The following is a 26,719-nucleotide window of genomic DNA, read 5'->3' on the forward strand; positions in this document are numbered from 1 at the left end:
CTTCTCCAGACTCTCATGACTAGGTAAGGATGGCTTGGAGCTAGAATCCCTTTTTGGTAACTAACAATGTGGATTTATCATCAGATGAAGAAGCCCCAGATAACCAGTTAGCTCTCACTGGACAAAAGAGGAAAGCCATGCAAGAGGAGGTTGGTAGTTTGAAAAGACCAAAAACTGCATTGGCCAAAAGTAGTGCTTTCCTTACTGCTAGAAAGTCAAATCAAAACAATGTCTATTAAAAGGACTCCAACAGACTAGACTTCAGCTGGCCAGTCCAAACAACCTCTCTTCCAGACCATTGATGGAATCAACCAGTTAGCGGGGCAAATTTCAGCGACCACCAGTGCAGAAAAAGATCAGTCAGATAGGACCAGTGCTGAGCAGCCAGCTGGTCAGACTGATAAGGGAAAAGGACCAACACCTTCGAGTCCACTTGCTAAGGTTTACATTCCTTATAGTGAAGTGGCTCTGCATTTAACCAAGAAGGACCGGTTACAATAGCTGCAGATTGATCCTCTCAAAGGACGTCTACTCCTGCACAAATTTGATTATGCTACACTACCATATATGGCTCTTGTCAAAATTTACAAGCCAGTTGCCTGTGACCTAGCCACAATGAATGATGGATGTTGCGTACTTATTCAGTCATCTTGGAACACTATTTTGAATGCTATAGAACAAATATTGGATGTTTCAGTGTCAAATGATGAATTGACCAAGATAAAAGCTGAACTGAGGGAGACTGAGAAGCAAGTTGAAAAGTTGGAGCAGGAGAGAGGAGCCCAGTCCCTGCGGCATAGTGTCATTGAAAATCAATCAGCTAGGACCTTTCAGCACTTAGAAGAGAAGTTGTCTAAGATGGAGTCTGAGATACGGACGCTTAGAGAAGAAAAGGTAGAGGTTGAAAGAGCTGTTGACAGATTCGAAACCATGCTGCGAATGAAGAGAGTTGATTTCAACTCATTGCTCACTAGCCACACTGCCTTGAAAGCCACTTTTAACTGAAAGATATATCTATAATAATTTGGTTGAGATACTAAATCCAAAGGGGAATGTTGTTTTCAATATAGATAATCTAAGAGTGTTTATGGAAACAATGCAAAGTGATTTGCAAGATAAAATTTCTGAATACAAGAGTGCTTTGGTAAATCAAGCTATCCTAGATTATATTGAACAATAGAACAACGTCGATGAGGATGATGATAAGGTAGCAGAAGAGGAAGAGAAGGAGGATGGACAAGAAGAAAGGCATGATGATGATGACTCTCTTCCATCTCCAGATTCAAGATCTGGTGCTGGTGGAGCAGGGGCCATAGGAGGAAATCAACCCAATACAAACCAGCCAGACCAATATGAAGGTCAACAGTTGGGTGAACAGCAGGCTAGAGATCAACAACCTAGCAACACTAGGAATTCACGAGTGCACCAATCATAACACAGTACAGATGACAAAGGGAAAGGTAAAGCTGTGACTGAGGTTATAAAAGGTGATGATCAACATTCATTACAACTCATCACATTGAGCAAGAGACTGAGACATTAGCAATCTCCTTTTACCAGGATCTATCTGGAGGATGATGTTCTTCTATCTGATCTTGAACAATTTCAATGACTATATGTCGGCGCCAAAGAAATGGTCCAACATTGGAAATCAACTGTTTTCCATGACCAAGAGGTGTGCCAACTACTTGGGCATCCTAGTAGAATTAAATTTCTAGAAAGAGTACCTAAATGGGTAATAAACTCTGATGAAAAAATAGCTAATCCATATTGGCAGCGACAATCTACTGCAGACTATCATTCCCTAGCCATCGAATTAGAGCTCCTGTTGGGGAACAGGCGAACCTATGAATGTATGAAGGATGTCAGAGGTCAATTAAAAGAAGTTTTATTGCAAATGCAAATTTCCAAGAGAGTTATGGATCAGAGGGTACAAGCTATTCTTGAATATCTAGCTACCACCAGTAAAGGGCCTTCAACACAAATGACAGTAGGAGAACAAGCAACTACTATCCGAATATTGTTTTAGCTGGTCAGAGTAACTAGAAAGATGATACAGCAGGAGAATCAAGTTGTCCTCAATTTTTTGGAATTTGTACCCGATTCTCCAGTCCTCCTGTATGCTTTACCAGCCAGAGAAGCTGAGCTTCCTAGGTTTTTCCTACCACTGTATCCTCAACATCCAGAACCAGTAGATCGGCTCACATACTATGATGTTACTGATGATCTTCGAGATTGGTATGAGCGATCCACTGTCGAATGGAAAACCTAGCAAACACTGCTCAATGATGCTCTTCAATTAAATGATCGTGGGGAGCTAAAGGAGGAGATACAGAGAATTAAGCTGTGTATGGGACAATGGAAAATCCAACTTAGAGGTCTCACTAAGATCACAAACCAACTGTTGCAACTTACTATGGAGTCCTCTAAAAATCCTGCAAAGATGCTACGGCTAAACTAGGCCTAGGACCACAGTACAAAGAGATGGCTAAGATTCTCTTTGAAGCTAGGATTAAAACAAATCAGCCTCTTCCAGAAGGATGGATCCATACAGTTTCACATTGTCACAAAATGGCCAGAACTCATCTAACAAAAGGCAAACGCACGCTCTATGATCCTGACACCAAAAACTATCATCCTCTCACGCTTTATGAAGTAGAAATGACTACAGAAAAGTGGGGTCAGCTTGAGCAGGAGGCCATTTACAGACTTATCCAGAAGGACAATGCTGGCACTAGAACTTCTGAAACACCAACACGACTGAAGGGCAAGAGGAATCGGGTTCAATGTAAGGATACTGGGTAGTTCCATCTCAAAATCCGATGGTGGATTTTTCCATCCATTCTCATAATCAGATGGTGGATTTTTCCAGCCAATTTCAGAATCAGACGCACAGTGGATTTTTCCAATAAGGTGTTGGAACTTCTTTGGCTGGACACCCTTGGAATTACAACTATAGGGGTGTGAAGCACTCAACAAGCATGAAGTATGGTATAATGCTAGCAATACCAGGAGAAGTTGGCAAATTCATAAGAGTACTATCATGAGGAACATTGGCCAACCCAGCAAGCAGGTAAAGAGGTTCCTCAACACCTCAGAAGGATCAGACAGTGGATTTTTTTTTTAAAGAATGGAGTCTTACCAAAGAATGGTGGGAACTCTCCTAGAAGCCGAACCATGGACGAGCCAGTAATTACCATGGCAGTTACCACAATAACCTTAAGATGCTATAAATAGGACCCATTACATTGTAACCGGGCTCATTGTATTTTGGGCTGCTTGTACTCTTTGACTTCTTACTTCTAATCTCTTTGTTCTAGTCTTCAAAGCTGTCTTGAGTTACAATCTCTTCACTTGTAAATTTACTCTGTAATCATTACTACAGTAGTCAATTGAGCTTCAGTATGTGATACCTTGTATTCGTTCTTCATAAACTTTGAATATGAACCTGAAACACTTTTCGAGTCATTCAGCCTGTTTCTAGTCCGAGAAGAGTATTTTAGTTCAGTTAACTATTCCAGCTCAGTTTCTATATTCCATTCCAATTTCACTGACTGAACTGACGACTTCCAGTAGCTGTAAATTTAACATTGGAATCAGCTATGTAAAGAGATCACCTCCAATTCCAAGCAGTTGTGGAAGTAGTTAAAGAATTTCATAAAGATTTATGTTCTCTAAGTGAAACTTCTCTTTTGGAATTAGCTCCTAAGGTTTCCAGAATATTTCCTTTTTTATCAATACAACAAGTGGAGGTTGAGTCCTTAGGGGTTGAGCATAAACTTTGGTTACTCCCTAATAAAGGAATTTTGGCTCCTATTTCTATAGAGACCTTGGTTTTTTTTGGAAAATCTGGAGGACTCTCGTTTGAAGATACTCAAAGGAATGCAATGTTAAGACAAAGGTGAGCTAATTAAAACTCCGTTCAACGTGAATTTTTTGGACTCCAAGAAGTGTGGGTCTAATGCAGGGCTTTATGTAAGAACGAAAGGACTCAATGAATTCAGTAAAAACAATGCTGATTACTATGCAAAATTAGTCTGGAATATTCACGGACCCTATCTCAAGTGTGCTTGCAGATCTTTGGACCCTAAAGAGTCATGCGATTCTAGCATCATATGGTTCAACCATGCAGTTTGGTTTGCCATCAACAATCTAGAATCTATATTCCCGGAAAAGCCTACTTACTCTCATATGTTCATGGTTAGGTGGACAAGCCAAGGAGTTAGTTCTAGTGCAAATTGCCTTCATACAATTTCGTACTTTAATGGTTGAAATGCTCAAAGAGCTAGGGGCAAATGAGCCAGAAATGCTCCTGACTACTTATGGTTCTTACAAAGGGATGAACACTATTATGGCTCTACTAAAACCTAACTTTGAAGATGATGAATCCCCCTCTCAAAAAAGACCCAACACACTGCTAACTCCAAATTCCACTTTTATTTCCTTTCTTACCCCCTCTTTGTGTGTTGACTCCAGTTTTGTAAGAGGAATACCTAGAAGCTTTACAAGAGGAAGGGGTTGAGGATTACCAGTTAAACATCTGTTGGAATTGTGATTGTGTAGGTAGCGGTCAATGAGATTGGGAGGCGCTATCTACCAAGCAAAGCTGAGGATTGCATTACTTGTTTCATTCATTGACATTTCATGATGAATAGAATTTTTTAGTTCTTTTCACCTAAATCAATTTTTATAGAAAGTTTTGATTTGGTATATGGTGATCATTCTATAATAGATAATATGATGTTTGGCTGAAAATACTCTGAAACTATCAAGTGCTTTGTATATTCAAATGAGTTTTTGAGGTATGAACCTATTTTAAGATGTAACTGTAAAAATCTTACTACCTTCTGTAAGGATTTTGAATTACTTGGTTCACATGTCTACACGACAAACGTAACTATCATTAAAGCTTCTTCTCTTTGAAATCTACTTGGAAGGGGTTTAAATCACATAGTTGTGGAACCGCTAAACCCTAGAATGGCATTTTTTGCACTACTAGAATGTCTGGCTAACATAGCCTTAAAGTTCTAATTGGAGCAGATCCAACGGAATCTTGCTGAGAAACTAGAAATAGTCTTTTATCAAAAGATTAATCTTTTGCCAAAAAAATGGCTCAATTTGAATGCTACTTGGGTCACGCCAAAAATTATACAAGAATGTCATGAACTGACTTGTGAGTGGTTTATTGTCGGGCTAGATAAAGCTACAAACATTGTATCAGTTATCTACATAAAGTTGGTATATGAAGCTTCCCTAGTAAGGTTGGAGGGACCTGAATTTGAAAAGACAAATGAAACACTGAAGGATGTAGCTCTAGCATTGTTGAGAGATTTGGACAATATGGATTACGATGAAACTTCTAGTATGCTTCCTATTTTGTTCCCAACTTTTAAAAAACACAAACAGAAGTTCAGATGGATTTTTGATGCTTCAAATTCTATATTCTCCAATATTACAAAAGATGTTACTTGTCTACACCTTATCATGACTGAGATGTGCGATCTTTGTGCTAAAAGAAGAGCAGTACATCTTAAAAGATTTAGTAATATAGAATGTTGTACCTTCTGGCTTGCTAAGAATTCATCGAAGGTGTTTATCAACTTACGTATGGATATCTATTGTATCTTCACGTCTGATATTACACAATGTTATAAAAACATTCTTCTCTCAGGAAATTATGGCCTTGTTGAAGTGCACGAAGATACAATTAACCTAGCTTTTTCCAACAAAAAGTCACAAGGGTTTGAAAAGATCCCTTTGGTAAGAACACCTTGTTGGTTAAAAAATCAGTCAAAAAACCACCATTGTGCTTTGAAAAAAAATCTCTTATTATGGTAATCAAATGGATATTGCAGAATTGCTTTATCCAATTAGGGCCAAATTGTTATAGACAAAAAAAATGGGAATACCTATGGGGTTCTCCTGCTCACCGATAATGTGTAATCTGTACTTGTTGTGTCTTGAATTCAAATGGATATGCTCTAAAATGAAACATTATGAGGAGGCAAAACAATTGTTAGTCTTCAATAACACGTTTAGATTCATGGATGATTTATTGAGTATAAACAATCAGACTTTCAAAAACCACCTAGCAAAAATTTACCCACCTTGCCTCATGATAGAGCCTACCTTGTTGGAAGAATTGGTGATAGATGGTAAGACTATAGTTAAGAGAACCTATTTTTTAAACATGCAGATACTGCTTCACTCCCCTTACATTGGACTTTACACTACACGCTTCTTTTGGAAGTGAGATAATCTGTCACTTGGTCCTATTGAATTCTTTAAAATGAAAAGTAAAATACCAATTAAGAATGCGAGTAACACCAGTTTATGTATTCTGTCACTTATACTATACTCTTCATCAGATAACTTTTCTTCATTTGAAGAAATAAACAAGCTGATTGGTAAATTCTGTAATAATGGGTTTTTGCGGAAGGAATTGGTTGCTAGTATTACTAAAGCAATCTGCTTGAATAGTTGGTCATGTACCAGAATAGATATTGGGTTTCTTTGCAATATACTAAGGAAGTAGGCCCATACCTAATGGTTCTACGACCTTATTAGGTATGTGCCTGGGTATGGGTGGGTGCGCGCACACACACACACACACACACACACACACACACACACAAATGCCAAGAAATATTAACTTAAAATGGGAAAATTAAAGCTCCCTTGGCTGGAAATATTACCTGCTTCATGTGTAACTAGGCTTAAAAAAACCTTTTAAGGTATTTTTTCACTTAGTGAGCATTACTAAATTGGGTCATACTCAGATTGAGTAAAGAGAAATAGGTGAATCTCTACAGCGCGCTAATTTTGCTAATCAAGAATCATCACATCTGTAGCAAGAGATGCTAGCGAGGCACATGGGCCATTCATGGCAATCTATCTCCGCTGAATGCATGGATGTAGATGGTCTGCAGGACTTTAAGTGTGGGTTGTGGAATTTCGGCATGTTTTGTAGGAGCATTATAAAAGGTGAGGGTCTCCCTCACTTAGCTGGCTCGTATGTGCTTTTGTATTCTCTATGTGTAAATGAGGGTTAGTGCCTAAGTGGTTGACCTTGGAGTGTATTAAACTATGGCTAAAGGAAAGAAGTCTTGGAAGTCCAATCGTTGGCTCCTGCTTCTTCTCAAGCCAAGTTCCTTTGCTTGATATATAATGAGTGGGAATGATGCTTGGTACTATGAAATCCATTTCTTCACATTAAGATTATTAAACAAACTGTTCATTAATTGGAATTTTAGTTAGCAAAAGAATTTGGCTTTTCCTTCATGCCTGATACTGACCGCATACACACAGCTTTTTGCTACTATACAAAAAATGGCATCAAATTTGGCATACATATGGATACTGTTCTGGTTTCTTTTACTGATGGTGAGTATAAGGTTGAAAGCTTGGTGGTGTTGCTGGTTATGCCTCCATGGAATATATATAAACATTCTTGTTTTTTTACACAGGTTGTTTGTAATTCTGACTAGGGATGTTACTTATCAGTTTTTGGTTTGGGGTTGATAGTTCAGGTGTTACTTTGATTCCAAGGGAAACATTGACAAATCTGGTTTTCTACTTGTTTCTTTATGCTTTACTACTTGAGATTCGTCATAAACTAAGATTCTAACCGAGATAGGTATAGTGTTACTCTGGCTCTGGCTGATACTTCTCTGGCTTGGACTGATACTTCTCGAAGATGATGGTTTTTAGATACTTTTCCTAACTCAATGTGGCATGGTATTATGGTATAGGGTGGTTGTTCTTAACATGGAAATTCTTACTGACATGGATCTGGTTTTCTACTTGCTGCTTGGATGCCTGGCCCGTACTGCCATAAAAACCTATTATATACATACATATTCTCGTTCTTTATGATTTACTACTTGAGATTTGGCATAAACTAAGATTCTGACCGAGATGGGTATAGTGTTACTCTGGATTTGGGTCATACTTATCTGGCTTGGGCCAATACTTCTCGGAGCTGATGGTTTTTAGATACTTTTACTAACTAAATTTGGTACGATATTATGATATAGGGTGGTTGTTCTTAACTTACAGAGAATCTGATCTTAATGCTTGGATGTTTTACTTTGATATAGTTTTGATAAACATATTCATACACATACAATGGCTGTAGGTAGTAATAGCTTGAAGTAGCCTACTAAATGGCTAGCTTTGACTCTAGCTCTGGCTCTAGCTCTGGCTTAATACTTATCTGATCTTGGCTGTTACGTCTCTGAAAGGGGATCCTTTATGGTATCTAGAGTAATGATGATTACAAAACATCTAACCTTCACCTATTGCATGGATATCTTGCTTAGATCTGGTTTTGTATATACTTATTTCACTACATCAAGTGACGATGCTACCATAAAATATACTCTGGTTTGGATACTTTACTATTTGCTTTGACTTACAATAAAATCTGACCTTCTACTTGTTGCTTGGATGCCTGGCTTAGATATGGCCCGTATTGCCACAAAAATCTGTTATATACATATATAATCTGGTTCTTTATTCTATATGCTTTACTACTTGAGATTTGGCATAAACTAAGATTATGACCGAGATGGGTATAACATTACTATGTCTTTGGCTGATACTTCTCTGGCTTGGGCTGGTACTTCTTGAAGTTGATGGTTCGGCTTTTTCTTTAGTTTCAAGTGGAACTCTTTATAAAATTTAGTATAGTGCTGGTAAATATGCATAACCTACTGCAAAATAGGGGATGACTCAGTGACTTCAAGTTCTTGATATTCGGCCTAAAATTGGTGGAATGATAATCTTAGTTGATTCTGGCCTTGAAGGGCTCGAGCTCGAGGCATATTTTGAGAGTGGGACATGGATAGGAGCTAGACTAGCTAGTGGCAAATAGAATTTCATAGGTTTCAGCTAGACTTTCTTACGTGACATTTTATTATAGCATGTATAGATTACTTCAGGTTTAATCATTGTAGCTGTACTCTGGTGTTTATGGAGTCCATACACTTGGGGGCAGAGGAGGTCGCTCAAAATTATGACAAAAAATGTCAAGGTTTCATATATAAAAGAAACTTGCAAGAGTTTGTAAATTTTATAATGCCAAAAAATGATTTATCTACTGTTATCAAGTTTTACCAAGATATAGGATGACTGCTTGGATGAGTAATATTGTTGATCCGATCAAGAGAGCACAAATCTCAAAAAATATTAAGGCAACTAGGGCTGAATATATAGCATCATTTGCGGCAAAGAACAGGGCATGGTCGAGGCAGAGAGCATATCTTAATCAAACCTGCAAGAATAAGGAGATAAATTATAAAGATACTTAAAAGAAAATCATTGGCAGTTTATAAACTGATGAAGTTCAGTATGAAGTTGTAACTCACTACCAAAGTCTTGTTAAAGTTCATTTTTTAATAATAAAGTTTATTTGCAAAAGTTGAAACTTTGTGACATGGATAAGAACTAGGATGCCCATACATCACTTGCATACAGAGCCAATGCTAACAGAATGCTATGTTGTTCTATGGGTGCAGGTGAGGGCTACTCTCTTTGATTCAGTTTTTTGGAGGAACGGCTGCTGGTTCGCAGTTTGTAAAAGAAGTTGTACATTCGGATGGTCACTTGTAACCAAACTGATGAGATTTATTTATACAAAATCATGATGTCTAAAGTTTGTTTTGTATAATAAACCTTGTATTTATCTAGGTACCTTGGTCTTTGAACATATGTATGTTCATTTGTGGGTAATATATGTAGATAACTAAAACACACACACATAGCTTGAAGTGATATGAGGAGACATTATTATAAAGGGACCTTGCAACAAGATGTTTACAGAAACCATATCAACATCTTAGTTCATGCTTACATCATGCTTTCTCAAACCTTCAATTAACCATGATATATAATCAAGAATTGGACTAACATACCTTGAACATGCTCCACCCCCAACAAGAATCGAAGATAAAAAAGATGAGGTATGGTCCAACACCAACTGTCTGTGCACTAGTAGAGGCAATGTAAGGCTCTTAGTCTGCAACAACAACAAATTTTCTCAAGAAATGACAGTTGATGAAGGGTCACAATCCTCTGCCCCGTGACCTCGGACTGTGACGATATGATGTTTAGCTCATGTTGCAGGTCATGGCAGAGGCCACATTCGGAGTCTCAAGGCGCCTGGCTCTAGCTCATTGTAATCTTTAGTTCATGAATGCACAATCTTGCATCTCATTGTAATCTAGGTGCAAGAGGGCAGCTTGGTTGTGGTCTATAGTGTACTTGCCCTCCCACAACGAACAACTTGCAGGGTGGTTGAGACCCGAGAGAAAATGACATGTATTTGGCCATCAATTTCAATTTTAAATCTAACGTCCATTTAAAATTTGACAGAGTATGTCGCGACTCACCACAATTTCAAGAAAATTGCGAGTCTAGCAAACAACAATGTTCTAAAGATGCAAAGGAGAATGGTGGTTGGTAGTGAGGCAGGCAGGAGATATGCAATTGCAGATTGGTCACTTATTCTCTTTCATGTGCTCAGTTGCTCTCTCTCTCTCTCTCTCTCTCTCTCTCTCTCTCTCTCTCTCTCTCTCTCTCTCTCTCTCTCTCTCTCTCTCTCTCTCTCTCTCTCTCTCTCTCTCTCTCTCTCTCTCTCTCTCTCTCTCTCTCTCTCTCTCTCTCTCTCTCTCTCTCCCTCCCAATAAGCCTTGTAGAAGTTTTAGGGAGCACACACACACATGTGTGTGTGTGTGTACTTATTTATCCAGCAGTTAAATTATATAAATATAATTTTTTTTCCTATTTCACAAGAATTCCTATTTACCTTGTTAAAAGCTCCTAGGTTGTGCCCTAAACTATCATATAAGTCAATTTTTATAAAAATGGAGGGCAACCCTCTTCTTTCTATCTTCTCATGGGTACCCACCCCTAAAGATGTTATGTGAAGATCGTGGATTCATTGCTCTCTCTCTCTCTCTCTCTCTCTCTCTCTCTCTCTCTCTCTCTCTCTCTCTCTCTCTCTCTCTCTCTCTCTCTCTCTCTCTCTCTCCCCCCCCCCTCTCCTCCACATGTGTGTGTGTGTGCACTTATGTATCTAGCAGTTCAATTATATAAATATAACATTTTTTCTTTTTTCACAAAGATTCCTATTTACCTTGTTCAAATCTCCTAGGTTGTACCCTAAACTATTGTATGAGTCAATTTTTTATTAAAAATGGAGGGAAACTCTCTTCTTTCTATCTTCTCATATGTACCCAACCCTAGGGATATTATATGAAGATCGTGGCTTTCATTGCTACCCTACCCTTCATGACCTCACTCTCTCTATCCCCCTTGTCTGTACTATAGCACACTGCAGCCTAGTGCTAACTCCTACACACACACTCTCTCTCCCTCTCAACTCCCTATATGCGAGCAGGGGTGGCCATAGCGACGTCTTGGGAATCTGTAGCCATTGAATACTCTAATGTGGGGTGTCTTCTCACCTTGAGCAAACTGGATGAGCTATAAAAGGTGAGGGTGCTTTGTCCCCTCACTTAGTTTGTGGATATATCTCTCTTTGCGTGTGTTTTTCAAAGTAAGGTGCGAGGGCTTTGACACTGTGCATCTATGGAGGTGGTTGAACTACCATCTCAGGACGGTGTTCTCCTTGTTGATGATACCTTGATGACATACAATAATGTTTTTTTACATAATGCATGAAAACATCCTGTTACTGCTATGATGAGTTTAGTTTGTTTTTTGCTATTACAGTTTGCGCAGTTACCACATGGCTTAACCTGGTTATTTTTGGGTGGGTATTCCACCGCGACTGCATACTATGCATGAATTGGTAGTTTGAAGGATGGATTGTGAAATGCCATGGTTTGCAGAACCCATTTTTTTAAATAAAATTGGAGATAAGTATTAAGGGGATTAATGGTTTTTAGCCCATACTGATCACATTGATTATTGTCTGTTGTTTTGGCTTTTTTATGGTAGGTAGTTGGTTTTTCATACTGTGGATTATGACCCAAAAAAAATCAATTGTGGACTTGTATATTGCCTTAATTTACATTGAGGTTTAGGTTTCTAGAAACCCATGCATAATCATAGTCTTGATACTAGCTAGATAATGCCGCATTCGGACAACAAAATAAAGGGGGATTATTGGGTACTTGGTGCTGCCGAAAGTTTGGTCTGTCATGATACTATGAAGCCTACTGTTTTGGTTTTTAATATAAAAAAGAGGAGGTATAATGTTCCCTTGACACTCGCTAAAATGACAATGGTGAGGTTCGCTCTGAAGGATGAGGATTACTTGAACCATGTTGTGGGGAATGTGGTTTGCATACTTTGGGATAAACTGTTGATTCTTTTTGATACCAGGTCCATACCAGGCTACCTACATGTTAAAAGATGCCATTTCTAATGTTTTTTACTAGAGTGCAATAAGTTTAAAGCTAGGTAGACTAGATTTAGCAGATTTGTTTTTTAAATTTATCACAACACATACCAATACAGATTAAGGTAAGTTGGGTTTCTGTATGCCCATGTGGGCCTGGGAGTTTTGGTTTTTTCTTGATGACATAGACAAAATTGATGCTTTAACCCAATAATGGAATTTTTGTGGTAGATATCTCAAGTTGTTGATTAGGTTACTTTATGCTTTATGGTACTTGTGAAAAGAGGAGTTAGGACCTGACAATATGGCAAAGTAATATTTGAAAAACTAACCTATGGGTTAATATAAGGATAAAGACACTTGGATCAAAAGGGGTGATGGCCTTTTGATCATAATTATATGTATGTTAAATATCTATTTAAGGTATTCTAAAAATTGGGCTTTATAGAAACCATACATATAATTACTTCCAATAATTGGGATAATAGACTTTTTTATAATAAAAACTAAACAATTGGAAGACAAGAACAATTTGGACAATGGTTTAAAGTTAAAAAGAGTTGTAAGTTGGACATGGATAACACCTGATATAGTCCGTTGACACCTGTAATACACATCCAAGGCTAACAAATCTGTTGTCTTGTTTGGATGAATGCAGGTGAGGACTCTATCCTTTCTTGGATTTTTTTTTTGCTTAAAGCTATTGTCTGTCCGACAATACACTTTCTCCTACCACTTGGAAAGTAATCCTTTATTGGATCACTATCATTGTATACTAGAATGTGTCTTCATTCTCATATGCCATGTACAAAGATAATTCTAAGGCTGAGTTATTTTTGTACTAATTTTGGCCTTTTTTATAAAGACAAATGTCTTTTGAATGTAAAAGTTCATTTTTGTCTTATTATATAAGTTAAAATATCTACACAAACACACACACAAACACACACACACACACACACACACACACACACACATATGTTGAGAGAGAGAGAAAGGAGACATGCAAAAACAATTGTGGTAGTAACTAGACAACAAAAGAAGGGTAAGTGTGGTGGAAAGTGGGAGAATGATACCCTCATGGTATCATTCTATGGACGGGTGGACCCGATGAGTCGGGTAACTTTCCAACGCTAGAAATTGTTTTTTTTTTTGGTCATAAATCTTAAAAGAGATGAACCTTGGCTGCTGTGCTTCTGAAACACGGGAAAAAAAGCTCACAGGTTGGTCACTTTAAGATTTATACCTTTAGGTATAATTGATTATAGATAGTTTCTAGATAGGGTTATGGTGGGCTCCGCCATAGCGAGATCGGACCAATCCTTCACTAACGGTTCATGCATGTGGTTATGTAGTAGCTAAGGTAATGTCCATTGGTTTTTCTTTCTCAGGATTGGAGACCTATCAAAGGTACTCCGCTCCTCTTGAAAGGGAGCACGGACCTCACACTGGTATCAGAGCCTAGATTAAATCTTGGGGAGATTCTTATATTGATGTTTGAAGGATGAACAATGCGAATGTTTGAAATAATAGAAAAACCAAGGAAAATTGTTTTGAATGTCTATATGGTATTTAGGATTGAACTTTCCTGATACAGGAAAATGTTCATTTGGCCTACCAGAAATTCCAGGTGTTCACCATCATGTTCGAAAATGCATGCCAATCACCAAATTATGAGTTCCGAAAAAGCATGATGATGATTTTGGATAGGTTGTTTGCACCACCTATCCCAAGGGTTCATAGAGGATGGGGCATCAACCCTCGGGGCGGTCACTTTTTAGAATGTGTATGATATCACGTGAGTTAACCGGAGAGGATTATTAAAAGACCAAAATGTATACATACAGAGGGGGGTGGGGGTTTTTTAAATAGTCTCAGAGTGTAAGTATAGTATGTATATTGGGGTATTATTAATTACCTCTTGAATGCACATGATATAGGGGTCTTTTGATAAGTGACTACCCCGGGAATCAACTGGAGTCCATTTGGAGGAATCTATACCATCGATGCTGATAAGATAAGGTGCATGGCTACCAACCTTAAGAAACTTTGACGGGTAGAGATATTAAAATTCATCGAAGTTTATCTTTTCATTGGTACTAAGAATCCGGATGCTACCATTACCTTGGGAGGAGAAAATGTTGGAATTAGGGTTGCAAAGAAACGCACACAACTTGGAGAAGACGAAGGAAGCTCAAGGCACACAATAGAGAGTGTATTACCTAGTGTGCAATGGAAAGATAGATAGCCCTAGAGTGATGGGCATATATATAATTCTCGAGGGAGAAAACCTCCTAAAGAGGGAAAAAATGCCCCGACGGTCCTAGTGCGTTCACACACATCACTACCACATGTATATGGTAACAAATCCCCCCTGGAGTGATGCGGTGAACGAGAGTTGGCACATGAGTAAAGGGAAGTGCCATGCCCTGAGGACATGATCAGTCCACAAAGGGGATTAAGCCCAAAGCTTTGTGGAAAGCTTCAAGGTTCTCAAAAGACAATGCCTTTGTGAAAAGATATGCAAGGTTGTCCTGTGTTGGCACATAAGCCAAGCTAATCTCTTCTGTTGAGAGCCTCTCCTTGACATAGTGGTAATGCACCTCAATTTGCTTTGTGCAAGCATGAAAAACTAGGTTCCTCGCAACTACCGATGCGCTCTGAGTGTCAGTGTAGATATTGTTGGCAGTGTCTTGTCCAACACCCAAATCAGCCATAAGGCATCTGAGCCATACACACTCAACCGTAGCTGTGAAGACTTCCCTTTACTCAGCCTCACAACTCGAAATGGACACAATAGGTTGCTTCTTGCTCAACCATGATATACATGAACTGCCAAGCATGAAACAAAAACCACTTGTGGACACTCGCTTGTCAAAACAACCAGCCCAATCTGAGTTCGAAAAGGCATGTAAGTCTGGCAGCAATGATCCCCCCTTGGGATAAAACAAGCCAGGATGTAAAGTGCCACTAAGGTAGCAAAAAATCCTCTTGATAGCCTGCCAATGCTTAGACCCTGGGCTATGCATAAATCTGCTGACTTGTGAGACTGCAAATTGAATATCCGGCCTTGTGTTGCATACATAATGAGGCATCCAACAACAATTTCGTAAAGAGTGACATCAACAGGATCACCAACTTCATGTAGACTCAACATCAAACTTGTTTCCATGGGAGTGGCAATAGGTTTGCAATCCTCAAGTCCAAACTTACATAGTAATGTCTCTATGTAACTTTTTTGACACAAGGCAATACCACCATCACATTGCTTAAACTGTATGCCCAAATAATGATGCAACAACCCCAAATATTTCATCTTGAAAGTAGCACTCAAATCATCCTTAAATTCAGCAATATGTCTCTCATTTGGTCCAGTGATCAGCAAATCATCTACATAAAGAACGACAATGAGAAGTACATCACCCTCACGCTTTACATACAATGTGCTTTCTGCTGGACTGATACGAAAGCCTTGCTTGACCAAATGAGTGCTAGCTTCCTGATACCAAGCACGAGGAGATTGGTTCAACCCATACAAAGCCTTGTTACATTTACACACTTTGTCCTCTTGTCCTTTCTTGACAAAACCGCGAGGCTGCGTTACATAAACTTCCTCAAATATGTCACCATTCAAGAAAGAAGTAACAATGTCTGATTGATGTACATCCCAACCAAAATGATTTGTCAATGCACATAGAAAACGCAAAGTAGTCATACGACAAGTGGGAGCAAAAGTCTCTTCATAATCTATGCCTTTTTGTTGTGCATAACCCTTTGCAACAAGTCGAGCCTTATAGCGATCGATCTCACCATCCGGCTTGCGTTTCAACTTGTAAACCCACTTTGTACCAATGGCCTTTTTGCCAGGAGGCAAATCACATAAATTCCATGTGTCATTTCTATAAGTGCATCATATTTTGATTACATGGCAGCCATCCAATTTTCTGAATTTTGTGCTTCATCAAAAAACAGAGGCTCCTCAACATCATGTAAGCTAGACACATCCAAAGCATAACAATCTGATGCATAAGATGCATGGCGAGACTTGAACGAGTATGACTAGACAAAGGTGCATTCAATTTACTGTCACTCAAAGTGTGCACCAACCATTTTGGCATACCTCTAGCATGCTCATTTTCAACCCTTTCCTCATCAAGTACATCATGTACATCTGCATCAGTATAATAGGATGATCTATAACATTTTTAGAAACCCCCATAGGCTGTACATTTGCCTCATTGGAACTTACATTCTTATTTCCACCACCAAAAAGAGGCAACAAAGTGTCATAAATGTCTTGTGAGCTTACATTACTGTCTCTAGTACATGACAGCAAGGGCTGAACAGAATCTTCCACAAACACTACATCTCAGAAACCAGAATACATTTTGTTTGCGGATGATACACCCTATAACCTCTACTTTCAGCACTATAACTGACAAAAATCCATTTGACAGCCTTATCATCTAATTTTCTGCACTGTGTTTGTGGCACCAAAGCATATGCCAAATAGCCAAAAACACGCATGTGCTCAATAGAAGGCTCTCTATCATGCCATGCTTCATATGGAGTAATAGACTGCAAAGCTTTCGTAGGACACCTGTTTAGTACATAAGTGGCACACATGATGGCCTCGAGCCAAAAAGAATGCAGCAAAGCTTGACTTTTGACCATACATCGTGCCATTTTCGTAAGTGACCTATTTTTCCTCTCATCAACACCATTTTGCTGAGGTGTATAAGGCACTGTACATTGGTGTTTTATCCCACGTCTAGCCAGAAATGCATTGAATTCATGAGACGTATACTTCCCCCCTGGATCGAAACGGAGGGTGCCCATAGTACATTTCAAGACATTTTCAGCCATAGCCAAAAATTGTTTGAAGCACATAAAAACTTTGGACTTCACTTTAAGCGGAAATACCCATGCATGCCTGGAGTAATCATCAATGAAAGTCACGAAGTAAAGGTAATTGCCCAAGGACGGAGTTAGCAGGGGCCCACAACCATCACTATGCACAAGCTGCAACTTGCATGTGGCCCAAATTGAACCATCCTTTGGAAACTTAGAACGCTGCATCTTACCCAAAATACAGCCTTCACAAACATGTTTGACAGGTTCTTCAAGAGGCGGCAAAGAAGCAACCATATTAGATTTCTGCAAACGCAGCAAACTGGCAAAATTCAGATGACCAAAACGTGCATGTCAAAGTTTTTCATCTGAAATAGCCTTTGAATTTGCAACAACATTTGAAAAATTTTGTCCACACTTGTCATACAAAGTGAGCTTATACAGCCCATGGCACAAAAGACCAGATGCAACAATTTCATCACCAAAAATAAGATCATGAACTGTACATCTGTCATCCACAAATTTGACTACAAGTCCAAGTCTAGCAGGTGCCGATACAGACAAGAGATTCTTCTTGATCCCAGGTACATAAAGTGCATCAACAAGTGTCAAGGAATTGCCATTTGCAGCAATAAGCACAATCTTTCTAACTCCTTGAATTGGATAAGAGGCATTTTTGACACAAGTGACTGAATTCCCATGAGGGACAGACTCAAGAGAGGTGAATAATTCACAATGTGAGGTAATGTGCTTTGTAGCACCACTGTTGAAATACCACACATGTGAATCTACAGCAAGTAACAAGCATGCATCATGGACAACAGGATTGTAAGTACACTCTGCATTAAAAGCCCATTCTGCATCAACGTCAGCAACACAGTCTCCTTTCACAGAAGACTCAACAATGGATACATTTGTAGTAGAACCAGCATTTGCAATTGAACCACCCTCTTTATTCTTAGCCTCTTTGGCCTTCAACTTAGGACACGACTTGATCAAGTGATCATTAGCTTTACAATAATGGCAACGCATCTTTTTTTTGCCCTTATCACCAGAATTTCCAGACAAAGTGCTGCCGGCAGAAGCATTGGGAACAAAAGTTTTGCTACTCGCAGCAGAGCCATAAGAAGTGGCTGCATTGTTGTTACCACCCTTTCTTTGAGAAGCAATAAAAACCTGTTCAACTGCACGCTGTCTAGTCTTGTTTTTTTTTTCAAGTGACTCTTGTAACAGCAATGTGCATAATGCATCAAACTTGACAACTTCTGGATTTCCTTGGGTCATAAGTCTCCAAGTACTAGCAAAAGTCTAGTAAGAATCTGGTAGGGCATCAAGAACATTCTGCACAAGGGAACTGTCTGAAATGAATTCACCTGCAGAAATAATTTGGTCATTGATATCCTTGACACTAGCAAGGAAAGTGTCCATATCATCTTCCTCATGCATAATCTTCGACTCCATCTCTTTACGGAGTAAAGAAATTTTAGCCTCATTGCGGCTTGCATAAAGACCTACTAAAATATCCCAAGTCTGTTTTGCAGACTTTGCTGAACTAATGTGAGGAACAATGGTGCACTTCACAGAAAACACAATCAATGCATGAGCCAGCGCATCCTTTAAACCCCTACGAGCTTGTTCTGCCATAGGCAAAACAACTCTAATAGCAACAATCCTTGCAGCAAGACTTGCAACATCCTCAACATCGCCTACATCCTTAGAACCAAGACATACATCAATGCCCCGCACAATATTCCAGACGCCCTTTGATAAAAGAACATGTTGCATCATGTAAGCCCACATAGGGTAATTGTCCCCATCCAACCTGTCATCAGCAGCAAACATCTTGAAGATATCTGTGTTGTTGTCAGCCATGGTAGATGATGCACTTGATGTGAAAACTGCCCAAAAATAGGAGAAATAGAGCGGGAACAACACGTGCTATATAGCAAAAACCATAGAAGATAGTAAGGCGCCTGCTATGCAGAAAATGGCACTGACAAAAATTCTGCACAAAATGACAAAATTGCCTGTGTGGGCCTGCCTATAGTGGAAACAGAGGCCAAAATTAGCCCGAATCCAAAATTTGAGCAGACTAAGCTCTACGAGCACTCTTGAAATTTTTGTCGACCTGCGAACGCTTGCCAAAGCTCACTGAAATCGGAGAAAGTGAGCAGGCGTGTGCTGGAGCAGCTGGTGACTAAGCTCGGGAGGATGTAACCTGCTCTGATACCAATTGTTGGAATTAGGGTTGCAGAGAAACACACATAGCTTGGAGAAGACGAAGGAAGCTCAAGGCACACAATAGAGAGTGTATTACTTAGTGTGAAATGGAAATATAGATAGCCCTACAGTGATGGGCGTATATATAATGCTCGAGGGAAAAAACCTCCTAAAGAGGGAAAAAATGCCTCGACGGTCCTAGTGTGTTCACAAACATCACTACCACCAGGGATTTTAATTACGCGATGATGCATTTTGTTAGATTTTAATTATTGTTGTTATTGTCACTATTTTTTTCATGTTAATAGCATATCTAATGTCATGACTTACGAAAACCGGTAGAAAACGTAAAACCGACGGGGCAACCACAAACCCCAGCAGACCCGGCGGGCATATTATAAATCCCGGCGAGCTCGGTGGGCAAAGCAAGAATCCCGCCGGCCCCATCATGTACCCCCTCCATATTTGACGGCTCTATATAACCCTGTAGTAGACATCACATCACATCACCGCTTCCTCTAAATTTGGTCATCCTTTAAAATTTAGAAGAAAAACTAAAGGTAAAAAAATGAATAGTCTTCAAAAAAAATTAAAACTTAATGAAACTCTGATCATGGATCATTAGTTCTTTTTTGGACTGAACTGATTCTTGAAAGGAGGTAGAAAGGTGAATCTTTGGGTCAGTATCTCTACATTTGGAATGGACTAATCTCATGTTTGGTTCACCGTTATATTTGCTAAATTGATTGCTATATTGATTAGAACTTCTATCATGGGTCATTAGTTCTTTTTTGGACTGAACTGATTCTTGAAAAGAGATAGAAAGGTGAATCTTTGGGTGGATATCCCTACTTTTGGGATGGACTGATCACATGTTTGATTCACCGTTGTATTTGCTTGCTATTCCGATTAGAGCTCCAATCATGGGTCATTAGTTCTTTTTTGGACTGGACTGATTCATGAAAGGAGGTAGGAAGGTGAATCTTTGGGTCGATATCTCTACTTTTGGGATGGACTGATAACATATTTGATTCACCGTTGTATTTGCTTGCTATTTCGATTAGAGCTCCAATCATGGGTCATTAGTTCTTTTTTGGGCTGGACTGATTCATGAAAGGGGTTGGAAGGTGAAGCTTTGGGTCGATATCTCTACTTTTGGGATGGACTGATCACATATTTGATTCACCGTTGTATTTGCTTGCTCATGTTTGAGCAGATGGAGGTTTATTCCCTTCAGGCTTCACTACTACGCTTGTGTGTGATATTGATTATAACACTAATGTTTGGTTTGAATAATACTTGAAAGAATAGATAGCATACTAGGTTAGCTTACAGACGAGCTTCAAAACACTTGCCTTAGAAGAAGCACAACTTGCACTAGTGAAAGCCGTCTATTTCAGTGGGGGATCATTGGCCATTGTCACCCGTGATGCATGGAAGTCAGCTTGGAAACGCATTGGGGAGTATGGTGCTGAATTTACCCCTCCAACATATCACCATATGAGAAACCAACTGTTGGATAAATGTTACACAAGCACACAACAGGATATTCAAAGGGTAATATTAAATGCAACAGAACAATCTGGATTCACCATAGTTAGTGATGGTTGGTCCAATGTTCAAAGGCGTCCATTGATCAACATCATGCTTGTATGTCCTCGTGGTGAATGTTTTATCAAAGCTGTGGATAGCTCTGGTCAAATAAAGTCTGGCAGTTTTATAGCTGACATCATTGGCGACGCAGTTGAGGAACTTGGAAAACAAAATGTTGTCCAAGTAATCATGGACAATGCCAAAAATTGGAGGGCTGCAGGTAGAATACTTGAAAGTCGCTTCTCTCACCTATATAGTGATGGTTGCAGTACACACACCTTGAACTTGGTATTGCAAGATTGGTACAAGAGGGAGGACACAGAGTGGTTCAAATGGATAGTAGACAATGCTCACTTAATAGTCAAGTTTGTTTTGAAGCATCAGAGGGTTCTTGACATGTACCGTCAGAGGATGTCTACTAGCGAAACTAGATTTTGCACCAACTACTATACGGTAGAATCACTAATAAAAAATAAGAATGCTGTGATGGAGACATTTTTTTTGTGCCACTTTTTCAGAATGGGAGGCTGGTCAAAGGGAGAAGATAAAAAGCAAAATAGGGGTGATCAGAGATCTATTAGCTGATCGCCACTTCTGGGATGATGTGGTGGATGTGCACAATGTCATGATGCCAATTATGCTCGCATTACGCTAACTGGATTCTGCCTTGCCTAACATAGGTAAGGTGTGGATGGCTTGGTGGACTGTTCAAGAAAGCCTTGCAAATCCAGAGGAGCCCCAGGAGCCAATTGTGAAGCCTTGGAAGACACCATTCACTCAAAAGAGGAGAGAATTTTTGAGAAAGTATGTGCATGGTCGATGGGTTGGAGCACATAGTCCACTACACAGTGTAGCTTTCTTATTGGATCCAGAGTATTGGGCAATGGAAATAGAAAAACTTGATGAGGAGGTGCTGGAAGACTTTTATGATGTGATAGGCAGGTTTTATGATGATCCTGATGAGCATGCATCAGCTGTTACTGATCTTACAAAGTTTAAACTCAAAGAGGGTAAGTTTGGTACAGAATTTGTGCAGAAACTTTCCATAGAGCAACCAACGTGGAAGTGGTGGATGATGAATGGTGGTAGTGCATTCCACCATCAGAAACCGCCTTCTAAATTCAAGAGCTGAAAAATTGGTGTATATGTACTGCAACCATCGGCTATTGGCAAGAGTGCAAGCTGAGAACTACAAAGAGGAGATGCCGCGCTGGACTTATGATGTAACCAATGATGAGGTGGACAAAGACAGTGAGCTGCAAGGGGAATCTCATGAAGTAGAAACTACATGTACTTTAGAAGAGATTAAAGAGAATTTGGAAATTGAACCAACTTTGACCCGTCGCAGCAAGCGACGGTGGTTTTATTAATAGATTATCGAATCCATTGAGTGACTTCTGGTTAAGTTCAGAAACTGTTTATCTTATAAGCTTTTTTGTATATTTAGTTTAAGGTTTAGACATTTTCTTAATAAACAACGAAGCCCTTAAAAACCTTTACAAGGCCACAAATCACTATTAAAGCTTCATATATACAAAGCCCTAACAAATCGTTGCATTATCCCATATCACAATTGAAGCTGAAGTGAAGACAATTCACAATTCACTAATAAATTCTCGCAAGACAACGAGTAAATGTTTTCAAATGTTACAAAAACTATCCAAGTGATAGTGAAATATTTGTGAGAATATCTTCATTCTCCTATTCACGCTGACCTTTAAGCTTATTATAGTCTTCAGACATTTTGAACATTGCATATAGCTTTTTGGATATCTCAAACTCACATATAGCACAATGAAAGTTATTCATCATGCTTTGCATCAAGCATGATATATGATACATATGTTCGCATGGAAAGCTGAAGTGACCACACCACTCATGAAAGAATGGTCGACATATGGGGCAAGGACCAATGTGCTCACCAGAAGCTGGAGGGGCCTCAATAGATGTTGGGATGCTCAATCAATGTGGCAGCATTTTGTTTTTTTATAGTCGCCTCTAACTCTTTTACGTGGCGAGATAGCACCTTCACCTCCCTTTGCAAGTCTCTATTTAGGGTTTCTTCTGCATGAGAGCGTTTTGTAGCTTGTGATGCTTGCCTGAGTTGAGTTTGAAGCTCCTCTTCAACTTGGTGCACTTCCATTGATGCACCTTCTAGTGACAATGACATCTCTTGCTGTGTGACGGTGATTGCAGTACTGCGAATGTCCTCAACCGTCATGTGAGGTGTCCTTGAGCTAAAGCCCACTGCTTCATCCAAGACATAATGCATATATAACATCTTGGCAAACCACAATGGACAATTCATATGATGCATAGGATGACCCATAACATCGAGATATATGTTCTCTCCAATGTCTCGTATGTCTGCATTAATACATTGTGATAGCTTGAGTCGGCCTTTCTTGATGTTGTCATCTGCAACGCCTGGCCATATAGATTTCACCATTTCTCGGTCAATCCTAGTGTTCACCTCTTTCCATTGTGTACCCACTGGGTTGGCCCACTGGGAGCAATGAGCAGCAATTCGAGCGGTGTCGTTCACTCCACCGCCTTGACACATGGATCTGAGACGCTGAAAGCCCACTTAGCCCTTTGATTATCATTATCCATATCCTGATGAAACACTATACTTCAGTTACGACATACAAACTCAATGATAATCAATTGCTATAAGAGTAGCCACCATTTTACGACAATCAATTGCTATAATTTTAACCACCATTTTACGACAATCAATTGATATTAGAATAACCACCATCTTACGACAATCAATTGATATAAGAGTAACCACCATTTTTTAAATCAATGAATGACAATCAGTGACTCCACGTGGCTTATTGCTTGAAACTTAAGAGAAAAAACAAAACTCATAGAAAATTTGTTGTCTATTGAGATATAACAAAGTGTTTTTATTACTCATACATCATCCATGGCGCATGAAACCCAATTTTTAAAAGTGCTTTTATAAGTCACAAGTCTCAGAAAACCCTGCTTCATAAAGTACATCATATATCCATCAAAAAAAGGCTACACTCATTTCAGAGGGAGGGCGTAAGCATCGTTCTGGCTGGGCTTCAAATCTTTCTAATTCTTCATCCAAAAGTGCCAAGGTATTTCTGTCTGTGGATTTCTTCCTCACCCAACCTTCCACAACAATCCTAGATATGGCTTGTACCTCCACTGAAACCTTATGTTTGAACCAATCTGTGTTGTAGTAGTCAGATAACTCTCCACAAAACTTATAAAATTGCCATATCACCCATCCTATGGCGTACACATCTGTGGCCTTGGTCCATGGGCATAAACTCTTGCCATCTAGTAACTCAGGAGCTCGCCAAGGATGAAGCTTTTGCCAGTTTTCATCGGTATTGTTGGTAGTTTGTGTCTCTAAGCCAACACGCAGAGCCAATCCCCAATCAATTATTCCAATACGGGGAGTGAGATCCTTGGTAAAGTCCAACATGATGTTCCATGGATGGAGATCATTGTGGATCACTACCTCGCAATCCCTTCACCAAGGCATGGATTAACGAGGGAGCATGATTGCACAAGCTCTTGATACGTGTTTTCAGAGGGTTGCTCCCATTTAAAGTCTTCAGGGATCTTTCCTTTCCCCTCTTGATGCGCTACAAGCATCGTGAAAGAGCCATGTGGAAGGGGCACTTTCTCCATAAAATCACCTAAAGTTCGTTGCAGGAAGGAAACTGATCCCTTTGATTTGAACTTGCCACCCTGTGCCATAAGCCCCTGACCCAAGTTTCTTGATCTTCTTAATGGACTTATTTGGAATGCCCAAAGTCATACTACATTCAGAATTTTATATACTGCTCTCCAGGTGACTGGCAGAAGCAGTAGAACCCAATGTTCCCTCAATGGCAGCCTCCTCAATAAACGGTTCTCCAACTTGGCTGCTCCCCATAACTCTGGTGATAGCCATTCGCATTTTCTTGCTTAGGCCAAACTGTGTGTCTATGTGGGATGCTCACCTTGACCTCTCCTTTTCAGCTCTCCATCTCGCGTCCCAATGCGCTAGCTTACCCTTGTCTACTTCTTGAGGGCATTCCTCTTTCAAATCAGAGGCCACTTTGGGCAAATTGCCCACCCAACTTCTCAGTAATGAGATTATTTATTCGGTTGTTTTGTCTGGATATAACAACAAAATTTTGCGGGCAATCTCGTTATATAATGATTGCAATCTAGACTCATCTGCAACAATCTGCGCTATATCGCCGGGATCTAGTGCACTGACGATTGTAATCAACAATTGTCTAATTTTCTTTTTGAACTCTATCATTGAAGCAGCAGAAGGATCCATTTTGCCTGCAATGGTATTATTGCAAACAACACATTGTGAAATATAACTATGTGCCACTCCATTTGGATCTTTTCTACGTGAAAGAAAAAGTGCAGTATAGACCATAGATCCCGTACGCTTGGGCAGTGACACACCTAATCGCAATTGCAACCATGTGCCAATGCCTCTCCGTACAACAACTTACAAACAGATGCTACCATCAATATAGCAGCAACACACCTAGTCGCAATTGCAACCATGTGCCGAAGCATGAATGACTGGGAGCAACATAAAACATAGTCCCCCTACGCTTTTGCAATGACACACCTAGCCACAATTGCAACCATGTGCCAGTGCATCCACGCACGGTGACTTCTTTCAAGTAGATGCTCCTGTCATTCTAGCAGCAACACACCTAGTCGCATTTGCAACCATGTGCCGAAGCATGAATGACAGGGAGCAACATAAAACATAGTCACCCTACGCTTTTGCAATGACACACCTAGCCGCAATTGCAACCCTGTGCCAGTGCATCCACGCACGGTGACTTCTTTCAAACAGATGTTACCGTCAATCTAGCAACAACACACCTAGTCGCAATTGCAACCATGTGCCGAAGCATGAATGACTGGGAGCAACATAAAACATAGTCATCCTACGCTTTTGCAATGACACACCTAGTCGCAATTGCAACCATGTGCCAGTGCATCCACGCACGATCTCTTCTTTCAAGATTCAAGCATATGAAACATTATGAAATTATTTGAGCACACATTCATGCATTAAATGCTACCGTCAATCTAGCAACAACACACCTAGTTGCAATTGCAACCATGTGCCGAAGCATGAATGACGGGAAGCAACATAAAACATAGTCATCTTGCGTTTTTGCAATGACACACCTAGCCACAATTGCAACCATGTGCCAGTGCATCCACGCACGGTGACTTCTTTCAAACAGATGCTCCTGTCATTCTAGCAGCAACACACCTAGTCGCATTTGCAACCATGTTCCGAAGCATGAATGACTGGGAGCAACATAAAACATAGTCACCCTACGCTTTTGCAATGACACACCTAGCCGCAATTGCAACCATGTGCCAGTGCATCCACGCACGGTGACTTCTTTCAAGCAGGTGCTCCTGTCATTCTAGCAGCAACACACCTAGTCGCAATTGCAACCATGTGCCGAAGCATGAATGACTGGGAGCAATATAAAACATAATCATTGTACGCTTTTGCAATGACACACCTAGCCGCAATTGCAACCATATGCCAGTGCATCCACGTACGATGATTTGATAAAAGAAATTTTATACCTTTAAGTTTTAACGCAAAAAAATTAAAAAAAACATCAATAAAATAAGGAAGGGATTAAAAAATTACTGCTA

Source organism: Adiantum capillus-veneris, chromosome 7 (assembly GCF_014529385.1).
Source record: "Adiantum capillus-veneris isolate H3 chromosome 7, ASM1452938v2, whole genome shotgun sequence".
Classification (NCBI taxonomy): domain Eukaryota; kingdom Viridiplantae; phylum Streptophyta; class Polypodiopsida; order Polypodiales; family Pteridaceae; genus Adiantum; species Adiantum capillus-veneris.